This window comes from Fukomys damarensis, unplaced genomic scaffold (assembly GCF_012274545.1).
Source record: "Fukomys damarensis isolate Sample0158 unplaced genomic scaffold, DMR_v1.0_HiC HiC_scaffold_18, whole genome shotgun sequence".
NCBI classification, from domain to species: domain Eukaryota; kingdom Metazoa; phylum Chordata; class Mammalia; order Rodentia; family Bathyergidae; genus Fukomys; species Fukomys damarensis.
The window spans coordinates 46,912,834-46,923,346 of NW_022900930.1; the positions used below are offsets into that span (position 1 = coordinate 46,912,834).

General features: G+C 42.8%; 1 protein-coding gene across 1 annotated transcript in view; it reads left to right on the forward strand.

Annotated features, from left to right (window-relative positions):
- Ptk2b (protein tyrosine kinase 2 beta) overlaps positions 1–10,513 on the forward strand; it is a 129,031-nt gene that overhangs the window by 1,831 nt on the left and 116,687 nt on the right. The window contains exons 2-4 of the mRNA XM_010623523.3: positions 8,090–8,187; positions 8,962–9,084; positions 9,180–9,283. The gene's annotated coding sequence lies outside the window, so the exon portion shown is untranslated. The remainder of the gene's footprint in view (positions 1–8,089; positions 8,188–8,961; positions 9,085–9,179; positions 9,284–10,513) is intronic.

The following is a 10,513-nucleotide window of genomic DNA, read 5'->3' on the forward strand; positions in this document are numbered from 1 at the left end:
TAAAAAAAAAAAAAAAAAAAAAACAGATTCCTGGGCCCATTTTCATCTACTCCCCTCTTGGGGAGATGCCCAGGAACCTAGATTTTCACATGTTCACCAAGTGGTTCCAAGATATACTTAAAGTTTGAGAGACATTATTCTAGATTTACCCACCCAACAAGTTGTCAGGTCTCTGGTTATGGTTACTGGTTCAAAAATTAATCTTAGAAACAGTATCCAAAAAAGCCACAGATGGAACTCATAAACCCTATACTACAGAAACCTCCATGGAAAATCTTGTCTCTGGTCTCATTGTCTTTCACTGTGTTTTTACATGGGTATCATTTGTTTGGTCAAGTGGTCTATATTGCTATCTGTTCTCCAATTTTGTTTTATTGGTGTTTTACCATAGATTCTGAATGAGACCACAAATGAAAAAAAGATGGAGTGCTTATTAATATATTTTTTAACCTCCTATACAAAGGTTAACATTAAACCAATGAGGTTTTCCAGCCTTTTGTTTTGTTTTGTTTTGAGACAGTGTGTCTTACTATGTAGTTCAGGCTGGCCTTGAAGTCACCATGTAGCCTAGGCTGGCTTCTAACTTGTGGGCAATCCTGCCTCAGCCACCCAAGTGCTGTGATTATAGGCATGTGCCACCACGCCTGGTGTGGTTCTCCAGTCTATGAAAAAATGGAAGAGTTCTATTCTAAACTGTTGCACAAGCCCATGGTGTATCCTAGGGCTTAGTACAGTATTACTCTTCTGATTTCTTTTCCTCCACTATAAAGAAAATGGTAGAACTAAAGAAAGATAAACTTGGGTCATTCCTAAGTAAATGGATGCAACTTGAGAGCATAATGTTAATTGAAATAAGTCAGACACAAATTTGGCTCCAATATCACATGATTTCTCTTATATGAGAAACATACACACAAATTACAGTAATGCCTAGGTTCACAAACACTCTGGTTGCAAACAATTCAGTTTGCAACCAGGAGTGTTCAGCAAAATTTTGCTTATGTTCCCAAACTCCTCATTGGGTGACAAACACAACCACAGCCACCTTCCCCATGCAAACACAAATGCAGCTGTCTTCCCCCAAATCATACAATGAACTAAGTTCATAAACCGAGGTACCACTGTATGTATATATTCCCACACACAAAAAGCAAAATAGAAGAGACATAACTAGGTGCCTGAGACCCCTGTAGTCAGGTTCCAGCACCTACCTGCCCAGTATGTGATGAAGGCCTGAGAAAAAGAATACCCTAAGAGAGAAAACTGAGTGCCGGGACAACCAATGCTGGTGTAACCAACAAAGGCACTGATTAGTCCCAGGCACCGGCTTTTATTGGCAATCAATTGGGGTAAAGGTGAAGTGTGGTTTCTATGGAGATTAATGTAAACAAGGCTCAGGACAAAACAAAGCATTCTTGAATTAGAAACAGAATAGACAAAATATATGGTTTTAATTAGAACATTGTCTTGTAAGGAGGTTTTAGTTGTGCAAACTGAATTTGGGTGGGAGTTACTCTGACCTCTGCATGTAGGCTTGGGCTGGACTCACTTCTGAAAACAAACCAATTGTGGGGTTCATTCTTCACAGCCTGATTTGGGCATAATCATTATCACAGTCCTCTGCAAATAGGAAGTAGGGAAGAGTTTCAAATACTTCCCCATTACACTAAAAATGTTTTGTTTATTATCTGTTTCTTTTTTTGTAAGAATCTTTTTGGTTTATGTCTTGTATTCTGAGTAACTACTTTGAAGATAAGGGTACATGTTTGAAGATAAGGGTACATACAAACTTGTTATTCTCATAGGAAATTTTGTTTTATTTTTTCATAAAATAAAAAAGTTAAACGAAGAATTGCTTCAAGTTTACTAAAAATGTTTTGTTTATTATCTGTTTCTTTTTTTGTAAGAATCTTTTTGGTTTATGTCTTGTATTCTGAGTAACTACTTTGAAGATAAGGGTACATGTTTGAAGATAAGGGTACATACAAACTTGTTATTCTCATAGGAAATTTTGTTTTATTTTTTCATAAAATAAAAAAGTTAAACGAAGAATTGCTTCAAGTTTATACCAGATGAGATGCACTGAAACTGTCTTATTCTTTACATAATAGAAAAAGGGTGACTAAGACTTATCTCAAAATAAGGAAAAAGAAGTCTTGGCAACTAGAATCAATCTGTCAACAACTCTTGCTTCTTTTAGTAGAAAAAAAACATTATTCAGAGGTATTTAATAGAGTCCATGTCCTTTGTACACTAAACTACTATAAAAGCCTAATGTAAAAGCTCTTAGTACCATTTTGGACCCCAAACTGGGTCCTTTTTCCCTCTTGGAATTGCAGATCATTAGATACGACCAAATCCCAGTTGAACAATAAAGAAAGGTTTATTCTTGGCCAAAGAGTAGGAGAAGTTGGGAGAAAAGCTCACAAGTCAGTTTCATTGGGGGTGGAAAAGTCAAAGATCTAGGATAAGGGAAATGAAGGAGAGGGACAGGTTAGTAAAGAGGAAGAACATTCTGGGAAAGGGCAGAGATCTTCCAGGAATTTGGGTCCCATCTCTTTGGGCCTACACTTGCCCACTCCCCCACTTCCCTCCCCCACCCCTTTCCCTCTTCATCCTCATATGGCAACTGACAACTGTCATGGTACTGGTCTCTGTCCTTTAGCATGCAGTTAAAGGCTGTCAGGTGATCGCTCTGGCAGCCATGCATGTTGGATCCAACCAGTTTTGGTTAGCCCACCTAAACAGGGCCTTCTGCTCTTCAAGAATCTTGTCCTCCAAGATAAGCAAGATTAGGATAGAGTACAAATTAGGTCATGTAGGCAGCATAAGACGAGGGCAGGCTCACATTCTTACTACCTCTAAATTCCCCACCACATACCCCAAGCCAGACACTGCCAGATTTCCAAACTCCTTGCCATCATCATGTAAATGTATGTAAGGAATGAACATTTTTAAAGTGCTGTGTCAAAAAAAATTTTTTTAGGTGCAGAGAGAAATGGAACTGTTTCATGTCTTAGTGTGTTTTCTGTTGTTGTAACTGAGTATCAGAGATTGGGTAATCTTTAAAGAATAGAGGTTTGCAAGTATTTAGCTCACAGTTCTGGAAGCTGAAAAGTCTAAGATCTTGGTGCTGACTTGGTGCTGGCCTCCTTGCCACATTATAACATAGCGGAGCGCATCCAATGGCCAGACAGAGCAAGCATGCCAGCTCAGGTCTCTCTTCCTCTTCTTACAAAGCCACTAATGTCATTAGGGGGCCCCACTGTGATGTCTCATCCAATCCCAACTACCTTCCAAAGGCCCCATCTCAAATAACAGTAACATATGAATTTAAGTCTCCAACACATGGACTTTTGGAGAACACTCAAATTCAAACAGGGAGAAATGGCCTTATTCTTTCTTTAGAAAGCAGTGAGCTAGAAAGTGGCTGCTGCAAATAAAAGGCAGGGATTGACTGCATAAAGCAAGAGCTAATCACATAATGCCTTCAAAGAACCCACTTTCCATATAAGCATACAAATGAAAGTAAAAGGGTTGGAGCAGATACATCATGCTAATACTAATCAAAAGAAAGTGTAGTATGTTACTATCAGGCAAAGTGGCTTTCAGATCAAAAAATACGGGAATAAGGAGAATTGTAACAACAGGACAGTTGAAGGTTGGAAGTAGCATTTTCAGAAATAGGAAATTGGTGAGGAAGTCACTGCAGTCTGATTCTTGGTGAGGAACAGTGACAGCTTGGCCCTTGAGACCTAACCATGGAGACAAGGAGAATGATGCCCATACGTTTTTAAATTTGACGAAGTCCAATTTATCTTCTTTACTTTTATTGCCTTTGTGTTTGGTATCATATCAACAAAATCACTAACAAAGCCAGTGTCGTGAAGCCTTTTCCCTATACCTTCTTTTAAGAGCTTTATATTTTTATACTCCGATTTTTGATCTGTCTTGCTTTGTATTTTTAAATTGGTACAAAGGAAATGCATGAGTTCTTCTGCATGTGGATATCCAGTTTTCACAGTAACATTTGATGAAGAGACCATCCTTCCTCCATCATATGGTCTTGGCACCTTCATTGAAAGTCATGACTATACATAGAAGGGATTCTTTCTGAGCTTTCTATGGTATTCCATTGGTCTGTGTATCTCTCTTTATGCCAGCACCATACAGTTTTGATTACTGTTGCTTTGTAATAAGTTTTGAAATTGATCACTGTGAGACCTCCAACTTTTTTCTTTTTTAAGGTTGTCTCAGCCATTCGGTATCCCTTGAGATTTCATTTGGCTTTTAGGATGGAGTTTTCTATTTCTGCATAAAGTGCTGCTAGGATTTTGGCAGCATTGTATTAAATCTGTAGATTGCTCTTGGTAGTATTGACCTCTTAATATTAAGTCTTCTGATTCACAAATACAAAGTGTCTTTCCATTTATTTGTGTCTTCTATAATTTCTTTCAGAAATGTTTTACAGTTTTCAGTGTACCGGTCTTTTACCTTCTTGGTTGAGTTTATTCCCAAGTATTTTGTTCATATCAATGCTTTTATAAAGGGAGTTATTTTTATGATTTCCTTTTCAGATAAATCACTGTCCATTTTTGCTTCTATTTATTTATTTTCGTCTTTTGTGACAGGGCCTCGCTGTGTAGTCCAGGCTAGCCTTGAACTCCCAGGATTCTCCTGCCTCGGCTTCCAGTGTCAGCATTACAGGCATGCACCACCATCCCTGGCTGTGCCTTTCCTTTTGAAAAGATGTGGCTACACCAAGCTAACTTTCCTGTATGGCATTAGACTTCCGATCTGACCAGTGGCTGCTTCCTATAGGAAGGATATTTGTTCTCCAGTTTGCCTCAGTCCCTACCCACCCGGCTTTCCCCCATGTTCCCTACGGGTCCATGCCAGCATTTGGGCTTCTGTGCCCTTGATTAGATGATCTAGGGGAGGTCACATTGTTCTGCTGCCTATTATGAAAGGTGTAGAGAGGTGCAATGCTCTGGAAGAGACAGGCTCCCTGGCAACTGGATAAAACAAACTTGAAGCTGATTTTCTACATTCCTGAAATTGATTTTTAAGCATCCAATTAATTTACTGCAATTATTCTGAGTAGAACATTTTCTGAAATATATTGTGTCCTTTTTCCTCTGAAATAAAGGATGAACAATATAAAGTGTTCTTTGTGTTTTAACAAAAAAGACATAATGACTGTCTCTAATGGAATGATTCCTTCAAGATTTAATGTAGTGTGTAGGGCTCTTTGTCTCTACCAACTAAGTAGCCACAGCTGCCTATGTTCCAGGGGCTCTTGTATTTGTTAGGCACTTCCTCTCATTGCTTTCTGGAGATTCTTCTTACTACCAACAATGCCTGTGCTGTAGCAATCTGCCTCTGCTTTCTATTTGATGCGCTCAGGACATCATGGGCTGGGACCCCAGAGCAATGCCTATGTCAGAGTCAATACTGTTGCCATGGTCACATGGTTGCATCAGCGCTTACCCGTGGGTATGCAGGACCAGATGAGCCCATCCACAGGTGGGGTAAGGGATCTAGAGCTAAAAAGACCAAAGTCTCAGAAATTACAGAGTTGACTCAGGGTGAGCAGGACAACAGGTCAGGCTCCTCTCTTGTGCAGCCACAGTTCTGTAGCCAAATGGGGAGCTACGGTGGCCCAGAGGCATTGCCCGGTGTGGTAGGGAGCACAGGGACTCTGTGACACTGAGGCACATTCTGCCTGTTGTTCTTTAATGCAGAAATAAAATACACTTCCACCTTTCCACCTCACCCTCCTTCTTAGGAACCCAAATCAGTATCTGAATGGTACACATACATCTTTATTTTTCCCAAGGTAATGCATGTTGGATGATGTCCATGCCCCTCCCCTTATTGCTCTATGGGAAGATCTTGTTCATCTATTTAAATTTTGGAAAATTTTCAGATACATTTAATATTTAAGAGAGAGCAGTATAATTAACCCCAATGTGACTATCATTCATTATCGATTTGCTATTTTCATTTCATCTTTCCCCTCCACAGTTTTTGAAAGCAGATGAGGTGAAATTTTAAATATTTTAAAGCAATAGTATGTTTCTTTTCAGGAACTCATTTTTATAAGTTATAACAGACCATACTCCCCATTAACTGTCACCTGTGAACCATAGCACTGGCTGTAGTTATGTACCTATTACTTCTAGTCCTTCCAACAACGTTAGAAGGTAAGTAAATCCCATTTGCTAGATGAAGACTTTGAGGTTGTCTTAATGTGTATCTAGAAGAAAACAGGCTAAATGGTCATATATTAAGATGCTCTGAAGGCAAAAGAAAAACATCATTTTCTTCTTTCCACTCTCCCATCACTCAACAGTCACTTCTGACCCTACGTGTATAAGTTTCTCCCCACCAACAACCAGTTCTGTGGTGCAGGACACCAGATTTGTGTCCTCCAACACCATTCAATTCTGACACTGCCTGCCTGGAAAGAAACAGCCTACAGATTCAGGGGCTCTGTCCCTCAAGACTGCCCCATTTCAGATGAGAGTCACAAGTCCTAGCTTGTGGCTTGTGCTTCTGAAGAGCTTTCCATGAATCAGGGCTTCCCTGAATCCCTCTTCTTGTTCCATTAATTTGCCAGAGCAGTTGAAACATCTCAGGGAAATACTTCACTTACATTTGCCCAGTTATTATAAAGGGCATTGCAGAGGGCATAGATGAACAGCCAGGTGGAGGAGATGCACAGGGCCATGTGTGGGAGGAGGGCCGTGCAGCTCTGACTCCTCTCTAGGGTGTCCTCCCACCATGTACCTCCACAAGTTCAGCTGTGAACTTTATCTCTTTGAGTTTATAGGGAGACTTCACAGACATCACTGATCATATTAACCAGTCTCATTGGTCATTGGTAATCAAGTCATCTTCATCCTCCTCTTTCGGAGTCCCAGCCTTTTATCCTGTCTCAGTCTTCCTGAGGACAGCCCCCATCCAGAGTTTATTGAGCAGCCCCAGTCACCTGTCATGTCACTAGCCTACCAAAGACACTCATCACTGGAGATTCCAGAGATTTTAGGAGCTGTGTGCCAGGAATGCCAGGCAACGACTAAATACAGGTTTCTTATCCTATCAAACTATCACATGTAGTTCAGCTAATGTAACAGGGGACCCCAAATGCAGTAACATAAATGTTTCTTTCTCCCCCCGTAACAGTTCTCTTGGCCCAGGCCATACCCAGGGTAAGCATAGTGACTGGATGGCCTTAGGGACCCAGACTTCATCTCTAGTGCTCCATGGCTGTTCTCAGCATCACAGACCAAGATGACTGCTGCAGGTTCCACCGTCAGGTGGAGGAGAAGAGAAGGGAGTCCTGGACAGTGTGCTCTCTCCCTGAGGGTGTGATCCTGGGGTCACATGCCTAGCTTCCACCCACCAACCACAGCTCAGCACTCAATCACACCATCACACCCACAAGGGACGCTGGGAAATGGAGTCCATATTTTGGGCAACCTTCAACCAGTTTAAAATGAGATTGAATTATTGAGAGAGAAAAAAGAGAAATGGTTCCCTTTGTGAGTATACTAAAGAGTCCTTTTAAAGTTCAGGGCATGGTAGCCGGGCATGGTTGTGCACACCTGTAATTCCAGCACTCAGGAGGCTGAGGCAGGAGGATCTCTGAGTTCAAGACCAGCCCGGGCTACATAGTGAGTTCCAGGTCAGTCTCGACTACATAGTGAGACCCTGTCTCAACCGCCCCCGCCAAAAAAAACAAAGTTCAGGGTATGGTTTTAAGTTATTTATTTTGAACTCAATTTTGATTCATTTAGTAAACTTAGCAGTACCTGGTTAAATTAGAAATAGATCCCTCAGTGACAAAAGACTTTAATTATTTAGTTATTGTACCTACAAGTTTTTTCTTTGCCTTTTTTTGGTTCAAAACATTTATAACTATACTATTGTTTTAAATGAGGTTTATTCTAACAGTAAGTTTACATTATGTAAATAAAATTCCATCAGTGATTTAGATTCAGCTCTGCTCTTTGGTACTTGGGTGGCTGTAGACAACTTATTTCCATTCTTCAAGCCTCCTCTTCTTTTCTACAAAATACTGCAGGAGCAATTCCACCTACCTCAGGAATGATTGCAGTTTAACCAAATACCAGACGAAAGTTCTTGGCATACAGTGGATATTCAGCAAATTACATCTGTATGGTAAGTATGTGTGTAATCTCTCCCATAATTCTACCCTGTTTAATCCCTATCACTTCTAAAAAATAGTAACTAGAACATTTTTATAATATTTTCACACCCACCACCTAATTTGGGCCTCACAATCACCATGAAATAGGTAGAGCAAATGGTGCTCATTCTTCTTACCTTCTAGATTAGGAGGGAGCGTTGTCCCCTGATATCCGAGGGGGATGAGTTCCAAGACTCCCAGTGGGTTCCTGAAACTGCAGATAGTACTGAACTTCCTGCGCATACCTATGATAAAGTTACATCTATAAATAAGTCACTGCAAGAGATGAACAGCAGAAGCTGGGCCCGGTGGCATATATCTGTCATCCCAGCACTCACAAGGCTGAGGCAGGAGGACTGCTGTAAGTTCAAGGCCAGCCTGAGGCTACATAGCAAGACTGTTCAAAAAGAAAAAAAGAGAGAGATGAGCAGCAGTGATAATTATAAAAGAAATAATAAAATACTATGGCAGAAGTTATGGGAGATAGTCATGCCCTCACCCAATATCTTGCTGTACTCTACTTGTCCTTCTGTTGTTGAGCATGGGTTACTGGCCCCTAGGAAAGTAAAGCTGTGGGTGTGGGTGTGAGCTGCACGAGCACAGGGAGGGATCCACTGGCTCAGGGATGCTACCTCTTCCCTCGTGTCTAGATCCTTGCCCTGTGCACTGAAGCCCACTCTGCTGGCTGTCATTCTAAACAAAACTCCCCTTCCCAGCCATGACGTTTACTTCCTGCTTCTCACCAGCCTACTCTACTTGAATTTCGCCTCTTCCTTCACTTCTGTGGGGTGTGGTGTTCAAAGGCATAGCGAAGTCTTCCACCTTCACTTAAAATGGTGAACAAATCTGTGACAGCGGAGAGAATGAAGGTGAGTTGCTCACTAAGGGCCAGTAAAATTGGGCGATGTAATCCTGAGCGAGCTGCGCTGACATTAAGCTCCCGTTCCTCTGATTCTCGTGCTAGATGATCTCACGCATCCCTGTGGCTCCAAATTTCATCCCCACAGTGCATCCCCCTCAGACCACTTCCATGAGCTCCAGTCACCATGACTCAGGGCTGGGAGACAGGTAAGGAAGACCTTTCCACCAGCGTCCATACCAGGGACAAAGTATAGTGACCCAGCATGGGACGATGGGGGGGGATGCATGAGAAAGACACTTGGAAGGATTCCCAGGACCCGGAGAGGGCATGGCCATGGAGCACTGAGGGAGGACAAGAGCCAAGGGCGACTCCCAGAGTTTAACAGTTGGTGCCTGGAGACCCTCAAGGGGGAGGTGGGAGGGGTCAGCTGCCAGCATATGACGCATGACGTAGGCTTGGATCTGGGGTAATTAGATCTGAATGGAACATCTAATTGCAAAAGTTTTGAGCTAGAGAAAACATTTGCTCATTAAAAGGTAAGTAACAGAAATAAATGACCTCAATCTTTTAGAGTCAAAAGCTAAGAACACTTGAAGGCAGAATTGGCCACCCTCAGGAGTTTCTCAAGATAGTTTTACTTTTAAAAATCCCTACAGTTCTGTGATTCGAAGAGCTGAGTTTTAGAATTGCAAAAGCTTCTGAAGACTTGCCTTTATTCAGTTAGGTCAGGTAGAGACGAGCTTGTAGTTCATGCATGTAGCCACACGGAGGCAGCACACACAAGCGCATCTTTTCTTAAAACAGCCTTTGCTCTTAGTTCCCAAGCAGGCCCGGGATCGCTCAGGTGTGGGTCTGCTTCTGGATCAGGAAGTCGGGGAGGGCCACCGGCTGCATCAGGCCCTCTGGTGCTTCCCTCGCTGTGTGGTCGGATCCGTGCCTCAGCACCTCCGCACTTTACGTTGCTAACTTCATCTTACGCCCCGCGCTGGAGGAGGGCTCCTTCCCAGCCCCACTTCGTGTTAGACGGGGAGAATGCAACGGAACCACGTAAAGGAGTGGCTTTCCTGTTCTCCTGGGAGCGACAGATCCAAAATGTCGGGGGTAGAAAGTGTCCCCGAGGCGGTCACACGTGTGGCTGTCACAGGTGTCGGGCAGCATGGGGCTCCCTAGACCCAAGGGCCCCTCAGAACCCTCACTGTGAACAGCGGCATCCAGGGGCGAGGCAGGGCGACCCGGGGAATTGACGGCAGCGTCTATTTCAGAGTTTATGGTAAGAGGCTGGGGCAGGCACACACTGACGGCACACCCCACCCTTTAAGGAAGTGGGGAGGAGAGCGGCAGGGGTGTGGTTAACGACTAGCAGGAGGAGGGGGAGAACACCAACCTGTCAGCCCTGTTACTCAGCCGCTGCCCAGGCCGCCGCGCGACGCCCGCCC